A 19,614-nucleotide genomic window follows, 5' to 3' on the forward strand; every position below is an offset into this window, starting at 1 on the left:
AAATACCCAGTTATACCCCAACTTGGCATCTAAAAACCCACTAATACTCTGACCATCCCTTCCAATACCCAGTAACACATGGACTCTACTGGTTATCCAGCAACAGAGCTGCTTTGCCATCTAATACCCTGTCACACACCCACCCTGCCACTAAATTCTGACCTGTTTCCAACAATACAACCATTCTGCTACTAAACGCTCAGTAAAACCTGCCCCTAAATACTTAGTAATGCCCCACCCTATCACTAAATACCCAACAATAAACCCACCCTGCCACTTAGCACTCAGTAATACCCCATCTTGTCACTAAATACCCAACAATAAACCCATCCTGCCACTTAACACTCTGTAATACTCCATCTTGCCACTAAATACCCAACAATAAACCCATCCTGCCACTTAACACTCTGTAATACTCCATCTTGCCACTAAATACCCAACAATAAACCCATCCTGCCACTTAACACTCTGTAATACTCCATCTTGCCACTAAATACCCAACAATAAACCCATCCTGCCACTTAGCACTCAGTAATACACCACCCTGCCAATGAATGCCCAACAAGAAATACCAAATGATATATCAATTTCCTAGAAATACAAATGGGAGTAAAACTCCCATAATACCCCTAAATCCACTAATACACTCGTACACCCAACCTGTCTCTAAATGTCCAACAACACAAATACCCTGCCAGTAAATACCCAGCAGTTCACAATGACTTATTAAAAGCTATTAAATGGCTATTACATACCCAGTAGAACACCCACCCATCCAAGAAAGACCCAACAGTATACCCACCCTACCACTAAATACCCAGTAATACATCTGCCCTATCACTAAAATACACCAATATATACCCTGCCCCTAGAAATCTACCTGCTTGTCACCATATACCTAGTAATACTCTCACACTTTCCCAAAATATGGTGATACAAGACAATACGCCTATCTACTCCCAAGTCCCCATTAATATGCCCACCCTGCCCCCAAAACATCCATCAGCAAACCCACCCTTCCCCCAAAACACCCAGCAAGGAACCCTTCCTGCCCCCAAATACCCAATAATATGCCCACCCTTCCCCCAAAACACCCAGCAAGGAACCCTTCCTGCCCCCAAATACCCAATAATATGCCCACCCTGCCCCAAAACACCCAGCAAGGAACCCTTCCTGCCCCTGAATACCCAGTAATATTTTAACCCTACTTACGCTGCCCCCAAATATGCACTAATATACCCAGCAATGTGTCCACCTTGCTGCTAAACACCCAGGAATATACCCCTAAATACCCACCATTACACTCACTACGCTATCATGGTAACTTTCACTTCATCTGATATTCTTTTGGAAGAGATTCAAAATCAGGATAATGTTTTTTAGTTTGCGATGCAAGTGGGTGGGGGAGAAAGCGAGAGTGTGTTTGTGTGTTTGCATGTTTGGGAGGGGTGTAACCCTTGCGTCATCTGGAAGGGGAAATGACGTTCTGGAGTACGTGCGTGTTTAGATTTGGACCAAGGTATGTAGGGAATGTAATTTAGCATCAAAGCCATAAAAGGCATCCACAGATAAATGGGACATAGATTATTTTTGTTGTGATGGTTCTAGAAGAATAAAAAATAGCTCCAAAAAAGTGTACAGATCCAACTTGACATGGGAATGCCAAACACATTATATATATAATTATAATGAGAGATAATATCCTAATTTTTCCAATACATTGTGAAATAATTTGTAGAAATCTGTCATCGGTTCTTGGACATTTGAATGTGGAAACATTTCATTCATACTCGTCATTGCTATTGGAATGTAGCCAATGATCTGGATTGGGAGTCACTTCACTGAAAAATAAGTAGCATGCTGGAAAAGAGAGAGGGACACTGAAAAAAACAGAGCAGGCAGGCGGCTGGGAGAAGTGGTCCGCCGATTCAGCGTGCCTCCAGCTGACTCCAAGCAACATTTTTGAGATATTTTTTTTAGATGCATTTGTCCAGTGTGCTCACTTTGGGAGTTTGTACATTATTAACAATTAAAGAAAGTCAATAGAGAAAAGGTTGCATTTGGTTGTGTTGATCTATTCTTCTTTCTGTCTGTCATTAATTCTCATATTAGCATTAGCAATGTTGTGTAAAGTGAACCGCTTGAAGAACTAAGCATGGTGTTTTACAGTAAAGCTCTCTGATTCTGGAGATGGGGGTTAGGTGTCTTGCTCTCAGCTGCTGTCGTCTCTTGCCACACAGCGTGATCTGGATCCTCCCAAACATCTAAATCCGTCTAAATCTGAGATGGCAGAGGCTGGAGACATTCCTCCTCCCCCTCCTCCACCCCTTTCTCTGCCCCTCTTTTTTCACTCTGACCTCTTCTAGCAAACGGATTGCCAGTGAAAGCCACATCGGCTCAGCTGTCCTCAGCGTTTGTCACCCGCCATGTTTTCTACAGGAGACCCTGCACCTGTCTGAGCTGAAGCTCCACTCAGCGTTTAATGAGTTTAACAGTGTGCAGAAACCTGGAAAGAGCCCACTCAGGCCTTGCTGGTGCTTTATAGGGACGTGTAGGAGGCCATTAAGCACATCAGTAAACATTTACTGTGCAACAAGGTGGATTTCAGAAGCAGAAATAATTTTATCGCTGTTGAATTTGACTTGGCAATTGTTTCATTAACACTAGTCACGTTTACATGGACACTTTTTGTTTCAATCGGAATGAAATCAATCAGATTGATTAATCTGATTGCAGTGTTTACAAGAACGCTGAATAAAGTAATCGGGTTGATGTGCGCGTTTACAAAACAGAATCTTCTGACATGCGCACAGTGCACGAATACACGTTTCCCGCCGTTCCAACATGCAGACACTAGCAGCCACTCTCTTGCCATTGCTTCTTTTTTTCGTTTTAAAAAGCAGACTTAACATTTGCCTATTTCAGCTGCTAATTAGAAGACGACGAGCGCGTGATGTTTTGTGCGGTACTGCGTGTATTTATCAAGCAGTTAAAACGCCTCTTCCCGAGCCCAGAACAAGGCGTCTGTGGATGAGGGTCCGAAGCAAGGACTGGTGGGACAACGTCGTCTTGCACCACTTCACAGACGAGGAGTGGAAGGAGAATTTTAGGATGACACGACAGTCATTTATGACACTATGCTCAGTGGTGGAGGGGAACATAGCACCTGGTGAGGCTACGGTCAGAGCCCCAATACCGCTGACAGCCGTGCGTCATACGTCATTACGTGATTTTTTTTTTTTTTTTTTTTTTGCATATATTTCAATCTATAACTTTTAGATTTCCATATAAAGGACTTGAGAATTATTAATTCTAAGTAATTTATTTTTTTGTACCGACTTAACTCACTACACTTAAGACATTTTTAATTGATTTCATTTTTTTAGGTAGAAATTTTACAGTCATTTTTACATCTCTCCATTTTGCATCATGTATTGTTGGAAAGCTTATCTCCTAAAAGCTAATGTTATATATATTATATAATATTAGCCTTTTAAATAATATTTATTATTTAAAATTTATTAAATAATATTTATATATTATATATTATGTTGTTATTGTATGGATATTTCCTTAAATAATGCAAGAACTCATGCTGAGGTATAAACTGTTTCCCAGAACAGGGGTTCTTAACCTTGCAGCTACCACTTAACCCTTTAAATTATATGAACCCCCAAAGCACAAATTTATTTTACACACTATTCCAATGTTAGGCTTATTATTTAAAATAAAATTCTGGCTATTCTTTGGAATCATAGAGCTTTTTATTTCTGACCTTTTCACTGACAGTACACATTAGGTTCCTTTTTTTTTTTTTTATCAATTTGACCCATTTAATTCAAGTTAACAGCCAAAAACAACTCAGTGAACTCAATAAATACAACTTTGGTAATGGTAGGTTATGACTTTCACTGATTTAACAACATTTTAAAAATCATTATCTTCACAAAATTAGTCTTTTTGTTCATGTATGCATATAATTTACCGTACTGGTACAAAAATCTGAAATTGGTGCACATTTTTTTTTTTAACAGAATCAGTTTCATCCTGCTCTGATTAAAAGAAAATACCTGGCCTTAGTGTTTGTTATGATTGATGATTGATACATTCATTATTGGTGTTCAGGAATGCCTTTGTGTGCTTATATAAGAACCAAACACACATATTATTTGACACGCCTGCTTCTCAATGCAACACACATATGAAAGCTTAAGAACTGCCTTAGATGCCAGTTAGAATACGAGAGTCAGCCTGAAACTGACTTTGGAAGAAGTGGTGCCTTATGAATCACATTAAAATGAAATGATCTAATAGATCACATAAAAGCAGCAGGATGAAATGTGAAACAGTCAGTTAATCCAATGGTTTATTACACATGACAGTACACTTGCTGCCAGTGGTGCAGCTGAGGCCATACTGACTTTCTTTGCTTTTTTGATTCGTCAACTTTAGTGAGTTATTCAGAAGATTTCATATGAACAGCTCCGACTTCAAGAGTCAAAATTTTCTTATAGCCCCACGCAGTGTCTCGCAAGATCGCAAAACTCATGGCACTTTGGTTAGCAGTTGATGCGAAGTAAAATTACAACTTAAAAGAGTCTTTTCTTAGGAATTTACCAACAAATCTGCATAAAATATTGATATTCCAGGCAGTTTGGCCATATTTCCACTGTCACTCTGCATTTACATTGTTTGTCTAAAAGACTTAATGGCTATGTGCTAGCTAGTTAAATTAGTCATTGGGTTACACTTAGTTTCCATGTTTTCCAGTTGCTTAGCAACAAGTGATGGCTTCTCGAATGATCTATCAGTAACTTGGTTACTATTATGAGCCTATTACAGTTGAGTTTTATAGCACGGGGTCTAACTGTAGGTTTAAAGCGATTACACGAACACACAGGAACACACTCATTTAAAGACAGATAGGAAACACCATCAATGCTATGTTTTTTATAGACTAAAATGTATCAAATCTGTAATCATGCTATGTGTCTTCTAAAAAAAAAAACAAGCAGCGTAAACAGAAAAGCAGCATTTGTGCTTTCAATCAGACCACAGAAAAACAACTTGATGGTTCTGTCCTTTGTTCCTTGCTTACATTTATTTTAATGTATTTTCTTCTTGAAAAAGATGGATAAATTAGCTCTGCTCATCCATTTTGCTCATCCGGTGAGCCATGCTAGCAACAGTGTTCTCATAACTAAAACCACTTGAAAGGTGAATGTATTATGTTTTTGTCATCTGATATCAAAAGCACAAACTCACAAGGTCCATTTGAATGCCACATTAGCTCCGCTCTAGTGTTTGTTATCAATCCAGGCTTTGATTCAAATTTTGTTTCAGGTAAAAATTGTAAAATTGTTTAGATTATGTCCAAAGTTGTAGTGACAGATATAAAATAGATGCAATTCATTTGTGGCACCATGACGCCGTATCATTAATGAAACAACAATAAGCATAATGTATGTCCAATAAATAAAGATAAAAAATAAAACACCCAGCAAGATAAACATGTCTCTCAATTCAGCACTGACCCAGTGAGGCAAGAGCGCATGACTTTGATACTTAAAGACGGAGTGAGGTTTCATGTGCTGTTGACACACCAGTCTGCATTAAGATCTATCCTCGCTGGAGGCCATGGCAAAGGAAGAGTGTGCAGTAGCGGAGGAAGTTCTGTGAAAGGTAAAAGAGACTTTCCATGACACGTCGCAGTATGTTGGATGAATTTCCACTCGTACATTAAACCATGGAGTTTTGCAATATCTTGAAACGATTGCAAATCCATTTGTAGCTTCCATAACATTAAGCATTTCTGTATCATTATCTGTATCGGTGTCAATGAGTACCAAGAACATTTCATACTCATCCTCGGTCTGAAAATAATGGTATTGATGCATACTTAGGTGAAGGCATAGAACGCAGTGTTAATTCTACCCATAGTTTTGTTTTTTCCTGCTAAATACATTTCAGTGTTTTGGTATTTAAAGAAGCCAGGTTGTTTTGGAGCAGTGGATTTCCCACACGGAAATCTATCATGCTTTATAGCTCTTCTTCGTCTTCTTCTTCTTCTTCTTCTTCTTCTTCTTCTGCTTGGCAGATCTAATGAAGCACTTGGGAAACCTCTAGGGGAAAATCCCCTCAATAAAATTAGCAACTTCACACGACTCGTATTAAAGGACGCACTGAGAATTGAGAGCTTGAGAGATGAGTCTGCGTGTGTTTAGTCTCGTGTTTGCTCTTTTTGAGCTTCGTAAAGAGACACCAGCTGTTTCTTGAATGATATTTATTATGATTGAAACAAAAGTGAGGTTATTACTGTTTCGTGGTTAGAGGTTTGGTTGAATAACTTATGACGAGATCTAAAAGAAAACACTCAGCCTGTATTTGTAAACCAGCTCAAAGTCGGTGCTAAAACAGGAGCAGTTCTTGACTGTATGTGTAATTGTAGTCATTAGGATGTAAAGAACATAAGCGAACCCTCGATCTGTACAATTACTCTCATAATTACAGCCTTTCACTCGCATCTATGCATCCAGAACTGGAATCTTTTGCTTGGGGTTACATGGGTTCCTTGCTTTCCTATATATTTAGATTAGTGAATACCATGAGGCACTAATATCAAGTGTCTATGTGCTTGTATGTCAAGAAGCACTATAAATAAAAAATGACTCTTACGTGAACAAACACATTTCTCATACGTTTGTGTCTGTGCTCTTGAGGACCAGCGTGATTTTTTAAATAAAATAAATTATCCAAGGATAATCACATTATTATTGAAATGGGGAAGAGGCTTAGTGATACTCTCAATAGACAATACAGGATTTTGTTAGATAGTCAGTATCAATTCTTTTATTTAATCCAAACTAATTTCATCATTTATCGTAAATTTATTCGTAAATTTACATTCATGAAAAGCCCATAAATTCGGAAGAATTTTCGTATCCTATGAGACCTCCTGAGAGTTTACATACAAGGAAGCTCACTATTGTGAACCTCCATTGATCGGCTTCAAATCATACAATTGTTGATGTTACTACAATTTTTACATATATGGATCACGCTGTCAAGTCTAAAGAACTTATTTATTTCAATTACACACCGATTTAATTTTGTGATTTCATATTAATGACTTGTAAGAAAGTGATTCCAAAACAAATGCATAAATAAAGACAAAAAGATCTGCTGTTCAAAAGTAATGGTGCCCTAAAAAGATGAAGCATTAGCGTGTCTATGGCAGCCGACGCGCTGCAGTGGCTGAGCTGCATTACTGGAATATTTATCGCACTCTGCAGTTCGGAGGCGCTCTTTCACCACTGTGTTGTTTTCAATCCTTCGCTTTTTATGTAGTTTTGTGTGTGTCAGTAAATGTAAAACAGCTGTGCCATGAACACACTTGCTTATTTATGGCTGATTGGTATTTATCAACATGTAAGTATGAAGAAAATCAGTATTACCAAAACTTTTGTAAATCTGGCAGAAATTTTATTCCATTTAGTCTATGAAAATATTTACACACAACTTTACTAAAACATTGATAAATGCAGTCCACTGTGTGTAGACTAACTGACTTCATATGAATTAACAAGAGATATCCCGTAATGTTATTGGACTGCTTTATAGTGTTAGAAGGATGTTCTGGTAACTTTATATATTATGTTATATTGTTATGTTACATGTAACGTAAGTGTTTCATTAATGTAAATGTATGATTTTGAAGTGCTGTTGCACACTGTTAACACACTGAAAACACATTAACAAACACACATTCAGTGTTTGGTCCTGTGTTAGTATTATGTTTCTTATAACTTTTAAGGATGTAGACAGGACATCTTTTTGTTATTTGTGTGGTTAGCTTTAGCTAAGATAAGATTTTCTATAAGATCTTATATTGCATCTTATATTCTATAAGATATTCTAAATTCTATAGAGTGTTTTTGGTTAGTGAGTTGAATTATTTTGTTGTTTCATCCCTACTCTACCTCACTAACATTACAGAGTGATGCTGCTCAACTTACCTTACCTTAGCTAGCTATTAGCTATCAGTGACTGTTTTCACAGTTGTGGTATTTAAGCAAATTTAACATTAACCTGTTAGCTGGCAGTGATACAGTCACACAGCGCTGTCAGCTCACAGGTCCAGGGACCCTGGTTCAATCCTGAGCTTGGGTTACTGTCTGATTTGGCTACTCTAAATTGCCCCAGTGTGAATGAGTGTGTCCGTGTGCTCTGTGATAGAATGGAGTCCTATCCAGGGTGTATTCCCACTTTGTGCCAAGTGTTTCCAGGCATAGGCTCCAGAACCACTGGGACCCTAACTAGCACAAAGCACTTACTGAAGATGATTGAATGAATGCTAGCTAGCTTGCAAAATCTGTTTGGAATTTGCTGTGTAAAATGATGGCCAGGCCTGCTCCAATTCTGACCATTGCATGGTTTTCAGCAACTGATCGTGGTTTAGCAACCTGTCTATAGCACACGATCAGATATAAAGCAGATTAGATTTGATCATCAAGATGCAGCACAAGAACACTGGCTGTACACAAGAGTTCTATTTTTAGCAATGCATATATAGTTTCCTTTCCTTAGCGCCACATCACTCTTCCACACAAACCCATGAAGGGACGACAGAATAACCTTTACACAATATCCTTGCAGGCCAGCTGAGCACTTGAGGTTAACTTTAGCCACACAGGAATGCCTTTCGAGTATAACGGAGCTCCTTCCTACAACTTGACCCGCCATCGTAAGGTGACTTCTGTCCTCTGTTTTATTTTAGCAGTAATGATTTAAGTTTCTATATTTGCAAAAATGGAAAGTGGAAAATGATTTTGGGAACACAGGCAGGAACAAGGACACTGTTTATTTAGACAATAAACAATCTAGGTTTATTAAATTTGCGGTAGAATAAGAGAAGAAGCAGAGCATTATGTAATGGTGTCTATTAGAGTAGAGCATTTTTTCTGATATTTATTTCCCAATAAATACATCCCAACACACCGTAAGAGAAAGTAGTTTGGTTTTGGGGGTCATTACTGCCTCTCTTCTCATTCCTCACTTGTGTAACCGCTCTGAGGAGTTCATTTCCTCACTAATGACTGCAACACCAATGGTCATGGCCAGTTCTGTAAATCATTAATTTCACTTGTAATACAAATTACGTATGCTCGCTTCTCATATGACATTTGTGAATCATTAGTCACTTTATTGCTTTGCCATTTTGCTTTCCAGTGTGTACACATCATGTCAGATTTAGCAGATAATGCTAATTACCAAATGCTGACCAAATGAGATACCAAATACCGAATGAGATACGACACAGAGCTGTTTACCTCCTTGGACTCAGAAATGAACATCTTTCAGATTGGTAAGCTAAATTACACTGTTCTATTAATTCTGCCATTATGTCACACACCAGCCTGGGACATCACACTCCCAGTCAGCAGAGGTCTCCCTCCCATGAGTTTGACCTTATCACTTGCAGGTTACTTCCTGCTTTGTAGAGCAATACAATATAAGACCAATACGTGCAGTGCCTAATGGCGAAGTCTTGCCAATCCCAGCATTTGTGTAAGTTCTGAGCTATCTCATTATTGTGTTTTGACCCTTGCCTGTTTATAAAATATGATGTCTCACTATTTTTCACGCTTGCTACCCTTACAATGATTCTGTTTTGTCTTTATTAATAAACCATCCTGCATTTAAAGCCTTAATCATCTCCCAAGTCCTGTTCGTTACATTGTGTTTAATAGACAATGATGGGCATGCCTGATAGACATGTATACATTTAAATACTGACATGGACGCTGCTGCTATTTTTTTTTAACATTTAGATTATGTTGGTTAATAATTTGATGTCACACATTGTCAGATAATTACCAGCAACAGACCTAGAGGTATCCACTTGGCACTGCCCTTCAAAACATTACAATAATTTCAGCCAAAAGCCTCATTTTGTTGTCATGAGGATTAGTAGTGTAACTTCTGATTTGTAAATGTTGCATGAAAGTTGTAAATATGTCACCATTTCTATATAAACTGCACTGGTTACTTGTCCCTTTTCCTTCAGTTCATATAATAACAGCATTTTCAAGGCAATCCCCAGTCTCTGTGATGGCTGTATATCCTTTATTTTGTCCCTTTATTTGTCCTAATTCTATCATATCTATTCATTCTGATTCACGTATGCTTAAACTCTAATTAATGTTTGTCATAATTATTTTTGTTCTATTTATTTTGTCATAATTCTGATTTGTGGATTTTGCCAAGTGTCCTTGAGTTTGAGAAAGGTCTTAAATAAAATAAAACATTTGAGAAATAAATAGGAATAAATATCCAGGTGGAGCAGCATTGCCACTTCACAGCTCCAGGGTCCTTGGCTCAATCCTGAACTCGGGTTACTGTCTGTGTGGAGTTTTACAGGTTCTTCTAGTGTCTGTGTGGGTTTTCGCCAACCTCTAAAAAACATGCCAGTATGTGGATTGGATAAGATATACTGCCCCTGGGTGTGAATGAGTGTGTGAATAAAGCAGTTACTGTGAGTGAGCGACTGAGTGGGAGATAGATAGATAGATAGAGATAGGGATGATGATGATGATGATGATTATTATTATTATTATTATTATTATTATTATTATTATTACAATATGAGTCATAGTATGCCTCTAAATATCACCATAGTAAAACAAAATGTGACCTTGCATTGGTGCTGTATAAATAACACTTTAAAATTATTTTTATTAACTATTAATTTTAATATTACTTAATTACTATCAAATTATTTTTATAATTATTATCATTTACTGCTGCTACAGGTATGCCTATTATTGCTCCACTACCAAATAGTTTACAGTTTACAGGCCATGTTCTGTGTACTTACTGTCCTGTGTATTTATTGCTCTGTTCCGTGTGTTTATTGTCCTGCACTCGTCTCACATGTTGTGTATTTGCACTTTATGTAGTCTTGTGTACTGTTATGTGTTGCACCACGGCCCTGGAGAAACGACATTACGTTCCAATGTATATAAGCTATATAGAGGAATGACAATAGAAACCCATTTGACTTTTTTATTATTGATATTATTATTTTTATTATTGATGGATAGGACTCTGTGGCAGAGGTGGGCTCTCCTGAGGAGCATGATCTTCTGAAATTCATGGATGTTAATCTTTCCTGAGATCCAGTCAAGGTGCTGTACTCTTCCGGTCCTTTCTGGACTCCGATGACAACTGGAATCATCTCCCCCATATTGGACTCATTTCTATTTCCAGATCTTTGCACTTGAAGAGCCTTTCTGAGACTTTAGTGGATGTGTTGTTATCAGATGGCATTGACGTATCAATGAGTGTGCACATCTTGTCCTTGATGATGACCTGCTAGCTTTGAACTCTCTGAGAGTCTGTAGAGGTGTCCAATCTTTTTTCAAAGCGGACCACATCAAAATACCCAAGGGCCAGTCACCAAAATATTATTTTAAAGCTCCCATATAGTGAATTTCATTTTAGTGGAATAACTGCAGCAGGGTATCACCTGACAGCTGTTGTTGTGACTCACAATATGATATTCACAAATGTGTGTTTCTTTTTGGGACAAATGACACTGGCCACTTTAGTTAAGGACTCTTTCAAGGATTCATAAAAGGTTTTCCATGCTTAGTGGTTGAAAGCATTGCCACTTATTAGCTCTAGTAATGTTCTGTGCCCTGTTTGCTCTGCTAAAATCTTTCAGCCGCTTCAGGTTCTCTGCCCTCTCATCCTCCGAATACTTTTTGCATTGGCCATGATTTGCTTCATAATATCTCATGATGTTAAATTCCTTAATTACCACAACAGTGTCTTGACATAGGAGGCACACACATGTGCTCTTGATAAAAAAAGTATTCTTTTTTCCAGCTCTTTTGAAATCACTCCTTCTCACTGTTAACTTTATGCTTCTTGTCTCTAGCCATTATTAAATATCAATCATTCAGTAAATTAATTTGCAGGTGCAGTCAGAGTAAAAAAGGCTTTTGCAATTTAGCTAACCGTGTTAACACAGTCTGCTGCCACCCTCAGGCGAAAGGAAAAACTTGCAAGCCACCTAATAATTCAAGTTTAATTTAAGTTTTAATTTAAGTGAAGTGACTTGTGGCCAAGTATGGTGACCCATACTCGGAATTTGTGCTCTGCATTTAACCCATCCAAGTGCACACACACAGTAGTGAACACACACACACACACCGTGAACAACGTGAACCGTAATACATTGTAAATGAGAAGCCATGGGCCAATTAACATCCACACTTTGGATTTTGGACTTTGGACCATGCTTTAAAGGTTAGGTGTTTTTTTTTTTATGAATTGAGCCCACTCCCCCATTCCCACTCATTCTCACAAAGCTCTGCCTCCAGGATCTTAGATGGCCCATAGAGTAGGGTGTCTGTAAAATAACTGACTGGAGGTGCATCCAAACACAAACAAGCCTTCTGGACCAGAAGTAAGTTTTCCAAATGGTTTACGGGCCACGGCTTAATGCATTTTTTTTTATCATGTTCTACATATCTTCCAGGTTATTTGTACAAGTCAGAAATGAAAAAAGACTATTGCACCTTTTAATTAATTATTCTTTTTATTTTTTAATGTGGATACTCTTTCACAATATCTTGTGTTTATGTAAGGTACAAGAAGACTATTAATCTTAAATCAATCAATAAATAAAGACAAGTAAATGTTGTCTGTTCCTGGTGTAGAGCCCAGCAGAAAGTGGTACAGTTTTGGGAGATCATGGATGCTGTTTTTTTTTTTTTTTTTTCTTCTCTAATATAGGTCCCGTCACTCATCCACTCACTCGTTCAGTCATTTGGTCGCCGCACCCTGTCCACTACATAAGGAATGGGGTTGTAACTGAGTCTGGAGACAGATGGCTTCTATTTATAGGCTTCTGGAGAGGTGCGAAGTTTCTTGGGATCTCTCAGAGAGGGCTCAGCTCCTTAAGGGGCCAGTCCAGTGCCACAGGGTCTTCCCCTTTAAAGCTCGTTTCTCAGCTGAGAGTATAAAAGGTACGGCTAAACAAAGCTGCACTTGGCCTTGGATGCTGTTTGTTTCTCCATGAAAGCAATCTGATCTGCATCTCCTTGGAGAAAAAGCCCTATTATTATCTCTCGGTATTAATGAAGTCTCCGAAACACTTCCAGCATCTCCTGTCTTTCCCAATAAAGACTTCTTAATCGTGTCTCACCCTCACAGGCATGCTATCTTGTCCATGGAAACATTTTTAGTTGTAAAACAACACTAATTTAAACAACTTCGATTTGGTTGTGATTTCGAGATCTTCCATTTTTTTTTTTACCAGAGTCTGTATCTTTTTGTTCTCAATTACAAAATGTTAGTAAAGTGTTTTTTTTCTCAATGTACAAAAGTATTTTATGGACATTAGAATGCTTGGAATAAAAATAAGGCAACCTTATTTATTTAGCATATCTATAGTAACAAAAAATCTATATTTATTTCTTCAATAAACTTAAGGAAGTACTCCTATCATCAGGAGTTCTCGGGTTCGGATCCTGATGATGCCACAGCCATCCGTGGTCGGGAGTCTAGGGAGCAAAACTGGCCGCGTTGTCTGGGTGGGAGGGGCGTACTCTCTCTCTCCTGTCAATCACAGCATCTAAGACTTCAGCCTCCACTCTTGGTAGCTGTCGTGTGATAGGGCAGAGCTGGCTGATGGGTGGGAACTGAGAGATGACCGAATTGGGGATGAAATGGGCAAATTACATAGAATAGTTTATAAAAATCTGTGCACTTTGGAAATAATAACTTAGATTTTTTATTCTGTTGTATTTATTAGTTTGTTTGCATATTAATTTACTCATTCTAGTTATTATTATTGTTATTATTTTTTAAAATCTTATTATTAAAATATATTATAGATTTCACTTAATTTTTAAAGACTTACTATTTTCCCCTTCCAGATGTCCTTTGGTAAAAGTTTTAGACCTTTAGACATTGTGAACAATTTCACAGTTTGAGGAAAGATTGTACCTTTTATTTTTAAGAACTGACTCATTCATGCATCCAGAACCTACTCCCATCTTAATCACATGACAGGAAGTGAAGTAATTCATAGTTTTAGTGTGACTGATGTATCACTTTATATCTGTGATAACTCTTTGGGTGATTATTACTATTGTTATAATATTACACAGTGTTTTATTGTTCATTGCATTCAAATAACACTACTTTTTAGAAAGTTTATTATACATTTTTTAATGTACTGCTCTAAAGCAAAGGATTTGCATTAATATGCTGGTATTTACCGAGACTTTAGGAAATAAAAATGTTAATGTCCACTGAATGGTGATCAGATTTTGCTCTAACTGACGTCAACAAATATTCAGTTTTAATTTTCTTTCAAATGCATGAATGTTTAAGGAGAATAAATGTTGAATCTGTTTACATGACCTGTGCCTGGTTTAAATGGGTTAATGACAGTAGCAGAAGCAGTTTGAGGAAACACTCGAGCTCAGATGTCCTGCATGAACATAAATATCCCTAGTGAGCTGTTGTGTACAAGTAAATTTGCACTAGACTTAATAAGTATGAAAGGGACTTAAAAAAAAATACAAAAGAAAAAAAAAGATAATTGTTTAACTAGGGAAACATTTAAAACAGTGTATCCATCTTACCTACATTTTGTCTGAAAAAAATATTTCTTTTTAAGAAAACAAAGCTTAATGTGTATGAATGTAATGCAATATCAGACATAACTGCATGCTTAATTTTTTTTTCCATTTGCTATTGCAGATAAATGAATCAGCTCAGTGCTGCCACTGTGTGTTCATTATCAGAACTACACAATTACTTTTGTATGAACAGAATCTGGGGTTCTTGCTACAATGTAAAGTTTTAGAAATTATTAAAAACACACACTTTTAGTAATATATCAATACGTTTATCCCGATTTGCTGAACACATAAAGGCAGTGCTTAAATTTAATTGGATGATGGATGATACCACAGATTCTTTTCCTCTTCTTCTTCTTCTTCTATAATAATAATAATAATAATAATAATAATAATAATAGCATTTTTAATTATCTGTACAATTCATTACACTTCTATGTTTACTATCAGAAAGGGATCCAGACTAGAACCTATGTTTGAGTACAAGAACTTCTGAGACTAGACCATGGAAGGATCCAGTATTCTGTCAGACTTTCACATTAAGGTCTGAGCAATGTGAACAGGATAACCTTGGCTATTTTCAGCACTCATGTGCATGGCTAGAGATGGTGTAAAACAGCGAATGGAACACACTTCAAGGTGAACATCCTTCAGCAAACAGAAGAACATCTCATCTGCTCTGATGCCGATTCTTATTACATCTTTTCTCTAGCAGTCATATGTCTGAGAATAGAAAGGGAGCTCATGGAGTCTGATATATCACTTTATGGCTGTGGTTTCTCTCCTCAGTAAGGTTTGGTACTGTGAAAAAGGGGCCGAGGTGTAGAATTGTACAGACTGAAAAGACTGAACAGAACAACTACCAATGTGATACAGAGCAAATCATTATTTATACTTTTTTTTTTTTTTTTTCATTTACATTTTGTGGCATTTGGCAGATGCCCTAAGTCTCTATCAATGAATACATCCTGATAATGGTTCACTAGGTCATGAAAGAATACCATCCGTCTAAAAAACTACTGGAGAGGTAACATAGTAAGAAAAACACACAGAAAAACTTGATTTTTAAAAAAATAAAGTGCTAATTTATTTATAAATATTTATAGAGATGTTAATATACCATGTGAAAGGTTAAATCCAGTGTTCTCAGTAATATCCTTTTTTGCACAAAGCACAGGGAGAAAATGCAAACTCCACACATGAGGTGGGATTTGAACCCCCAACCCCAGAGATGCAGTATGTAATGCACAAGTGAACATCGTAACAGGGGTTTAAAAGTAAAGCCAAATTGTCTCTGAGGTCCTCTAATGGCTGGCTGCAGTACAATGTTTAGTGGTCAAAAATATGTTGTGTTAAGTGTAAATGCTGACTGCTGTTTATCAGTATATCTTCAGTGGGTACATTATGTTAGCTACTTATACTTACATTACTTTGATTAACATGATGGATTAGCCAATGTCAGCTAGCTATTAAATAGCAGTTCAGACAGTTATGACTCAAAATCAATATATTTATACAAATTACAGGACTACAATTTAGTATTTTACCAGTTAATTCATAAATAATGCTGTACTTACAACATTGAGGTAGCCTTCGATGTGCCATCTTAATTTCAGGTAATATCCCTTGGCATGATGACTTGCAGCATGAAGAATGACTAATATGGGTAGGCAAGAGGTAGACTCACTGTTCAGTGGGCAGTGTCTACTGCTCATGCTCTGGTCTAAGGTCTCTACTGTGCAAACTCAGTCAAAATGGTGATCTTCAATTTGACCAAATTTACGCTTCAAACCCGCACAACGGAAGTCAATGGCGCCATGTTGTCCATTCATACCTACATAGCTTCAAACCCGCACAATGGAAGTCAATGGTGCCACATTGTCCACTCATAGGTATATGGCTTCATACCTGCACAATGGAAGTCAATGACGCCATTTTGTCCGTTCATATGTATATGAATTCATACTTGCACAATGGAAGTCAACGGCACCACATTGTCCACTCATATGTATATGACTTCAAACCCGCACAATGGAAGTCAGTGGTGCCATTTTGTCCATTCATATGTATACGGCTTCAAACCCCCACATTGAAAGTCAATGGCGTCATGTTGTCCATTCATATGTATATGGCTTCAAACCCACACAATGGAAGTCAATGGCACCATGTTGTTCATTCATTGGCATATGACTTCAAACCCGCACAATGGAAGTCGATGGTGCCATGTTGTCCGTTTATATGTATATGGCTTCAAACCCACCCATTGGAAGTCAATGGTGCCATGTTGTCCATTCATATGTATATGGCTTCAAACCCACACATTGGAAGTCAATGGCACCACATTGGCCACTCATAGGTATATGGCTTCAAACCTGCACAGTGGAAGTCAATGGTGCCATGTTGTCCACTCATAGGTATATAAAGTCATTCAAAAGTCTTAAGTCCACTAAGGTAAATGTCTTTCATTGTTCTACTGCAGCTGTTTAGTTCTATTTAAAAATAAATGCTTATCTGCCAAAGGAACAAGACCGTTTCAAACATGAAGTAAAAAGAAGTCTAGAAATAGGCTTAATATGTTACACCATATGTTTGTTTTATTGTAATCTCATAATGGGTAACATTAAATAAATTTGCCTTTATTTAAGATATTTTCACTTGCCAAGATATTTTTTAGAATTTAGACCTAATGATTATACATCATTTTCCAGTAAACTCTTTTAACAAGTAATCTCTGATGCAATGTTCATCACAGCCGTGTCTGTCGCTGTGTGATTGTGATTGTTCCTGGGCTGTGACGGCAGTGTTTAGTGATGGAATGGGATTAGCGAGTGTACAGGAGAATGCTGAGCATGGTGGGAATACTGTGCTGGGTTCAGCAGTCTGTCTGAAGGTGCAGGTTAGGCGTGAATAATGTGGCTTGGCACCAGATTACACACACACATACACAAACACACACACACACACACACACACACACACACACACACACATAGAGAAATGATCATTTCATTAATGAAAAGCAGGATACCTAATGCATAGCTCCAGACAGCGAGAAAGCTTCAAATGTCTGTGACTATTTTTATTAATCAGTTATATAAGGAATAAAACATTTCAGGACGTGTTGTTATAGGAAAATAATCAATGATTCAGTGGTGTGATGAAGTAGACTTACTGTTACCACACTGTTAGAAGTTGATTATTTTCCATTAACAGCATGTCCATGTAAAGCGTTTTATTCCTCTTATCCCACAGCAGTTTTAAAAAAAAACATTTATTTTTATTGAGTATGACACATTGTATTTTTATCTGTTTATATTTACTTTAGTTTAATACTGTGGAATGTCTGCAGAACAAGTTAGTTCCTGTTGTCACTTACGTTATAGCACCTATAAACAGTCATTCCCTCACAAGCCTCTATCTTAAAGTTAACAAGACAGAGAAAACACAGTGTGTCATGTTACAGAGAAAGTGGAAACCATCTGATGGCGACTTTCCTGTGTCAGAAAACGTACTGACTGTTACAAAGCACTGACATTGGAGACTCCTTCCATTAAATAAGTGTCTCCTTACAAACAACATTCACACATTTTGCTTTGTTGGATAATGCCATGTTTTTTAATCCATTAATTGTTAGGCTTAGATTATGTGAAGCTTCATCTGTACAAGTTTCTGTGAATGAGCTGTTACTACAGAAATGATAATGTATTAGAACAAGCGTATTAATATAAAATTGTGATTTGCAGCTGCACTACAGTCAGAGCTGTTGAATGAACCAATCAGAATGAACTCAATAGTGCTGTGATATAATCAAAATGAATACAATTCTGACTATATACTGAATTGCCAGTTTATTAGTCCACTAGTCCATTAGTCCATTAGTCCAGGTAATGCATAATGAACCTTCAGCTTAGTATCTGTCACAAGAGAATAATAAATTTTTGGTAACAGGGTCGCTTGTATTTAACAAACACAAATAAGCTTAGATTGGCATAAAGCCATGTTGGCAAGCAGATATGTTACAGTAATGGCAATGTTCATTTCTGTCCCATCTGTAGGTTTTTTGTGGAAAATTTGTCTACAATGTTGCAAATACAAATAGTAAGATGGCTTCTTTTACTATTCATTTTGGACGTAAAATCAAAAGCAGGAAGGGTAGCCAGGAGCAAGCCAGCCATAGGGAAGCAAGCCAGGAGGGAACCAGTTAAAGGAGAGCCAGCCAGGAGTAATCTCAAAATGTGGCAAACAGAAAAAAAAAAAAAAAAACCACAACATTTGTGCAAAGCCAGTATGAAAAAACCTAAACAGTATGAAACATGCTTTGTTTTAGTTGGATGTCTTAACGGAAGGCTCTAAGGTTTTTATAGGATACTCATGCAAAATTAGATACATTGGTGGAAGAAAAAAAAAAAGCAAAAACTGGTGATGTATAATTTTCACCTCATCATATTAAAATAATCGTTGAAAATGTATTCAATTGCATGAATAAACAATTTTGCTCACAAATACAGCTATAAATATTTATTCAGATGTATTCCTAGGCAAAAAGGAAAAGAGGTACAAGCAGCCAGCATAAAATATAGAGTTGCACAATCTTTATGAGAATATTTGAAATGCTGTGTCTTCACATAATAATGCAAATAAAGTTAATTGGAATGATTCATTCATTCATTCATTTTCATCGTGGTGGATCTGGAGTCTGTCCCGGGAACACTGGGCGTGATGTGGGAATACACGCTTGATGAGACACTACTCCGTCATAGGGCAACACGCACACACATTCACACACTCATTAATGTCTAGAAGGAATTGAGAAAGTTACTAATCCTACCTACTGGCATGTTTTCTGAAGGTGGGAGGAAACCCAAAAGCCAAGAGAAAACCCACAAGGACACAGGGAGAATATGTGAAATTCCACACAGACAGTTATCCAGGCTCAGGATTGAACCAGGAACCCCGGC

At 37.3% G+C, this 19,614-nt stretch overlaps 1 long non-coding RNA gene across 1 annotated transcript; it reads left to right on the forward strand.

The window, feature by feature from the left end:
- The first annotated feature begins 4,233 nt into the window (after window positions 1-4,233).
- LOC113524141 (uncharacterized) lies at window positions 4,234-18,405 on the forward strand. Its single transcript, XR_008301863.1, has 3 exons — window positions 4,234-5,682; window positions 8,656-8,748; window positions 9,229-18,405. It is a non-coding gene; the product is annotated as an uncharacterized LOC113524141 (long non-coding RNA).
- Window positions 18,406-19,614: the final 1,209 nt, after the last annotated feature.

The sequence above is a fragment of the Pangasianodon hypophthalmus genome, chromosome 5, assembly GCF_027358585.1.
Source record: "Pangasianodon hypophthalmus isolate fPanHyp1 chromosome 5, fPanHyp1.pri, whole genome shotgun sequence".
In the NCBI taxonomy this organism is placed as follows: Eukaryota; Metazoa; Chordata; class Actinopteri; order Siluriformes; family Pangasiidae; genus Pangasianodon; species Pangasianodon hypophthalmus.